This window comes from Synchytrium microbalum (genome assembly GCF_006535985.1).
Source record: "Synchytrium microbalum strain JEL517 chromosome Unknown SmJEL517_scf0028, whole genome shotgun sequence".
Lineage (NCBI taxonomy): Eukaryota > Fungi > Chytridiomycota > Chytridiomycetes > Synchytriales > Synchytriaceae > Synchytrium > Synchytrium microbalum.
In genome coordinates, this window is record NW_022158377.1 from 299281 (window position 1) to 305280 (window position 6000).

Genomic DNA, 6000 nt, shown 5'->3' on the forward strand with positions numbered 1-6000 from the left:
TATGCATCTTGACTCCCTTGAAATCCTCAAGACCTTTGATATCTGGCCACTTCCAAGAATTCAATGCTCCCATACAAGATACGAGCACTTCAGACTGATCTTGAATCGTCTCGCCATTCCCATTCTGGCCCTGGATATTCCAGACACCGGCGTCTTGATCAAACACGGCTTCGGTAATACGAGTATTGAATGTCATGTATTGTTTGCAGTTGTACTTGTCTGCAACTGCATTCTGATATTTCCTGTGATACGTTTGATTTGTATGAGCCTGCCAGTGCAATTGTGATCCACGAATTTTTTTTGTTGTTGTGAGCTATACCATATTTCTTCTGATCCGGCATAGAACGCAGACCACTGTGGATTCAGTTCAAACGACCAGCTGTAATAATGAGCGGGCACGTCACATGAGCATCCAGGGTAACCTATGATCAAAGTGTTGAGCTGTAGTCTGCCTGTCTGTATCGTCATCAGTGTAGGCATAGCTCGTACGATTTTCTAGCCAGGTTCCTCCCAAATCCGAGTTCTTCTCATATATTTTCTTTGCACGGAGAAGATTGAGAAACGAGTTATAGACACAGGAACATGGTTTGTGCGAAGGACGTGTGTTTTACCAGCGAGACATCCTTCAAGGTCCTTGGCGTCTTGTAGGCCATAAGTATACCTGCGCATCCTGCACCGATACAGATCTAAATTGGTCAGAGAAGCGTCAATCCAGTCGTTGTCGAGAAAGCTTCAAAATCCGGAAAACGTGATTCCCACGATCTTTGTGATGACGACGTTTGCACGTTCCTAACCCCACGAAATGCAAAGAAGAGCACAGAACTGAATCCACAACAGCTTGAAAATCAAGATTGCAAATTCCGTCTCGTCCGCAAGCAAAAGATGCAATGAGGTCACAACTTACGATTCGAATGTGTCGTCTGGGAGGAGGGAAATACACCCAGGCTGGAGGACTGGATATCTCCGGAGCAGCATCTTCGGTAGATGGTGGCATGGCTCTTATTGGCCAGTAAGCGATCGCAAGGTGGGGAAGCTCGAAAGTGAGTCTTGTTGCAGGTCGCTCGTGAATGGGGAAGTCAAGCGTTTGGCAGAGTTTACAACACAACCGGAACTGAAACACGTGAATGTGAGGTTAAACTTTCGATCTTCATTACTATTTACATCGTATGGACGACTGCCCTTGAATCACAACGTGCTTTCTCAGGCAGACGTTTCGAACATGCATTACTGTAGAAGGCTATAAGAGATGTCGTTGTTATTGGAGCCAGTATGGCACGCGTCAGTCTAGTCTCCATTTCAGTTGCAAAACGCACAACAGCTAGAATACCAGGGCGGTATGGAAGGCGTCGGAGTTGTAGATAACCACTCTGAGGTAGGCAATACCGTTGAAACATGTCTTCAACCGATACTAATCTTGGGTGGGTCCCCATGACTTTAAGACGAACAACACGAGTAACTTCCATAAACATTCGCAACCCATATCTGAAATTTCCCATTGCGGATGCACTTAACTTTGAAAGAGTGCCGTATAAGGAACAGCTAGTGGCGTCCTTGCTCCTATCCAAAGTAGAATATGTGAGCTGGACAATGTCGAATTGACAAAGTTGATGATGGCAAGTTGAACAGTGATGACAGCTCAAACACCAAAGGAGACAGGAGGAAAAGCATCCATCCGCGAGATTAAACAGTCGCAGCACTCTTTTCATGAGGTTCTATGGTTACAAAAATTAGTTGTCAAAAGCGATTAGCGGCAACGCCAGAAATACAGATCAAGAAGTAATCAACTAGCTTCAAGACTCACATACCTGGTCTCCGTACTCTTAAAAATCTCCACTGGACATGGCTATAGTCCTTGAATACGCCTCTTTAGTCTGTTTCCTCATAATGTAATTGCTTGTTGCGAAGAATGTCATTCTTTGGCGCAAGCTTTTTTGGAGACAGCAGAGAATTCACATGGGAGACACCAACGCACGAGCCCACCCAGTTACGCGTAGGTACAACTGATAGTGTTCCTGCTCCTAACAAATCACGTCAACCCATTGTGGTCGTTTCTTTGAGCACGTTATTTGTTATTTGTTTTCTCCAGATCTAACTGTGCCAGCATGTCTGACACCTCTTCGTTTACAAGCAGGCAGCCCTAGAGCGATTCTTTGAGTGAATCCAGAGAGAAATCTTGCTCGACATTACCACCTTCTAATCAACTCAAAGCGAGGTATGTGATTTGCGGAATAGGATGTGGTGAGAGATAGACAGCAAGCACATCAGTGGATGTTTTGAGGCAGAGAAGAGAAAGCGAATCGAGATATCGTGATTCATCGTCGCTGGTTGAGCCTTGCAATGATCAGCTATAAATGAGAAAGCTCATGCATCTGTTATATTTCAACAGAGATGAAAATCTGAAAAGGAGATTTGGACCGATTCACTACTTACTTGTCGCTTCAGTATCAATCACTGTTGAATAACTGGTTCATAGTATTATTCTTACAGTTTTCAAACACCTACATGAAAATTCATTATTAGCTTTGCTCTTCAAATGTGAATGTTGCAGCAGCATGTCGTAATTTCATTAATTCAATCTATTAAATAAACCTTTGATTACATTTGAGCAGTGGCTGTCCCAGCTCAGTTAGTCTATTTATTTTGCCTTTGACTTTGAAACTCTCAACTCTCCAACCCACAAACTTCATTTCGTTAGTGCACATAGATCTGGAATAGATGCTCAGCTCTAGATCTTCGCTAGACCTTCAGAGGCCTCACGAGAATGAGTTTACGCATAGCTCCCTTCCTCCATTACCCGATTCCTCGCTCACGCCCCAAAAGACTCCACAAACAAAGTCTTCATCTTGGCATGATGCCGACGTGGACAACGACGATGATGTAGTGTTTGTTGGCTCTCGTGTCGACACTATAGAGAAGAAACGATTCAACCATATACGACGTCGAGACACAATTCTGCCATCAACATTCCTCACATTAAAAAGTCTAGATGAATCGCCAATGCGATATGGCAGACAATCTCTTACTGGCTTATTATATGAAACTCCAATGTTTAAATCCGTCAAGGACTTGCTCCAACCAGCAATGCAGCCAAGACGAGCTTCCTCTCAACTATCTCGACCTTCTGAGGCAGCGATCATCTCGATCCAGGCTTTATGGAAGGGCACACGGCAAAGACGTAAATATATACAAACTCGTAAAGCAAGTGTAGCTCTTGTCTCGTTTGGAAGGATGGTCATCGCTCGTCGTCGCTACCAACGGATACGCATTGCTATAATCGGAATACAACGTACCTGGAGATCCTATTATAATAAACGCAGGGATTCTGCTGTTACCATACAGGGATGGTGGAGATCAACGTATTTGGCTATGGTGCAAACATATCAGGCGGCTCTGTTGGTACAGTCATTTTGTAGAATGATTGTTTTACGGAAACGGTATCTGAGGATACGCCAGGCTGCCATAATAATACAAAGGCAGTATAGAGTCCATCGGGGTGCTATTGTTGCCCGTCAACAACATGAGCCATCGGAAACGGGCTTTTTATTAGAAGCTCAATTAGACTCTCAACAGCGATCAACAGCAGGCTCTCAAGAGGCATTAGAAGTAGATTCTCAATTAGAAGCTCACAAGGCAGTGGAATCTCACGAGTCTCCGAAGTCGGATCAAGCTCGGAGTCCAGTATCTAAGCTGGTAAGATTTACTTGTCACCATAAAAGTGCAAAAGCATTCGAGTCTCTAACAGATCTCATTTGTAAACGCAACCAATACAGCCTGTTTCTGGATGGCCATCGCCACGAGAAGGTCTTCCAGTAGCTACTCGACTCAGGACACGATCCAATAATCAATCATTGCATATACTACCTAGTCGACTAGAGAGTCTCACTATGTCGGCCAGATCTCTAGCGCATTCCATTGCCGCAACTCTTCCATCTCGATCAGCATCCCATTCGACGCACTGTCCAACCGATATTTGTAATAACAACAGTACTAGTAGTAGTCGAGTGTCATTGTTTGAAGACCACGTAAACAATGTCGATGTGGACTTGAAGACGCAAGAAAACACGACTCGTAACAGGGGCCATCAGAGTGTGAGCATACGTCTCCAAGTCGTTAAACGACATGAACCGAAACCGCCATCGCCTACTCAAAGACTTCGGGCTCGACAAATCGAACGGATATTACGTGGGCATCCTAGGAGTTATGAAGCTGGAATTCACCCAGGAGATAATGGTGGTAGTGACAAACTCGGCAGTAGTGTTGCTACTAGTAAGCGTAGCGTTTGGTGGTGTGCTAGGCCTCAAGTATTAGATGAATCCGAAGAAGAGGAAGAAGAATTGGAATATTGTGAAGATGAAGAAGAAGAGGAGATTGAGGACGAAGAAGAAACGGACGATGTTGCTGACGACGAGGATAATGATGCCGAGGATGGGTCGATGAGTACAAGGGTGCCTAAACCCATACTAAGAAGACAACTATCACCAACCGCAACAGCATCAGATAGTGAGCTATGGGGAAGAAGGACCCGTAGTGTCGTATTAGTCAAGCGCTTTGAATATATAGATCCACATGCTCCTACGAAACTCACTGGACGCCGGCTAGGCTTGGGAGCAGCTTCTAGGAAGTCCTGATATTGGATTGTAGCCTTGTAAAAAAATCCCATTGCTTGTCCTCTCCTGTAATTCTTTGAAGCAGTATAATATACATACAAATATAATATATGCATACACGTTCATGCAAAATTCCACTCATCGCATAGCTGCTTTCCCCTTCCCGATGCACTCCTCCTCTTCTACCACCGCAAATCCCACAACATCGACCGACCCAAACATTTCATCGATGTCCCTGATCTTAAAAGCGGGAGCCTTTGATGACGGGGAACCGGTTCTTTCCTGACTGGATAGGTGTTGCCTCCGTACCCTGCTATAGGCGAAAACGCTTGCAACCTTCCTTTTCTAATCTATTGAAAAAAGGAAGTGAGACACGATGTTCGATCAGGGCCTGGGCAGAGTCCGACAATACCCTATCCTTGTTTTCACTCTTGGAAGTGTGTTGCGGCGTCTGGTGACGGAAGGTTTCGGTACTAGCGACGAGGGTGAGTCAGCCAAAACGTCAGCAGAAACAGATGATCGTCAGCCAAAAAAAAACGAAGTGAGACGACATGAGTGTTGTTCGGTACAGTCTTACCAGGAATTTCGTGCGGGTTCAACAACTTGACTTTTGCTGGTTTTGTTGTGGCAGACTTGAATGGTGATTCCTAAGTGTGGATATATGGCTTGGTGAGAATGTCTGTTGAGTCTGACCTGGGTCGATCTCGAATAGCACTATGTCACATACAGTAGCCGTATTACCATAAAGGACACTATACTTTTCCGAAATCCATGACGCCTTGTCCTTTGGATGCACAGAATTGGGTTGGTTCTATGAACGAGCAATGTGTAAACTCTCTTAGTCTTTTTCTGGTCGCTGATAGATGCTGACCTCCTCGGCGACGAGACTACCCGAATTCCTGATCTTGTCGACTGATAAAAATGCTGCGTCAATAGACTCGAATTTGGCCAAAGTATGCGACCCACCCAAAGTGATGAATGTGTGAGTTTTGGCGATTCGTGCAGCAGAGCCAACAATGCATTTACACACGAGAATCCCGAATGCCGACGATGAAAAGATATTGACACAGGCTTGAGATCTAATTATCTGCCAAAGATTATGTTAAGAACGCATTTCTTTTGGTTACTGTTTCGACTATGTCGTAAAATATGACTTATGTTGGGCAGAATAAATCATGTTTCAAATCCACACCTTAAGTGGTGCTTTCTGATTCGGGGAGCGAAAGGCAATGCAGACTTTCTCAAAGAGGTCCTCGATGCCTCTTAACCAATCTGCATAAGAAAACAATGGAGCACGCATCGGACATTCCATGGCAGATTGGGAAGGATACAAACACATACGATTTACCTCAGCAAATGTCATAACTGCCTCGAACTTCAAATTGTGTGATCA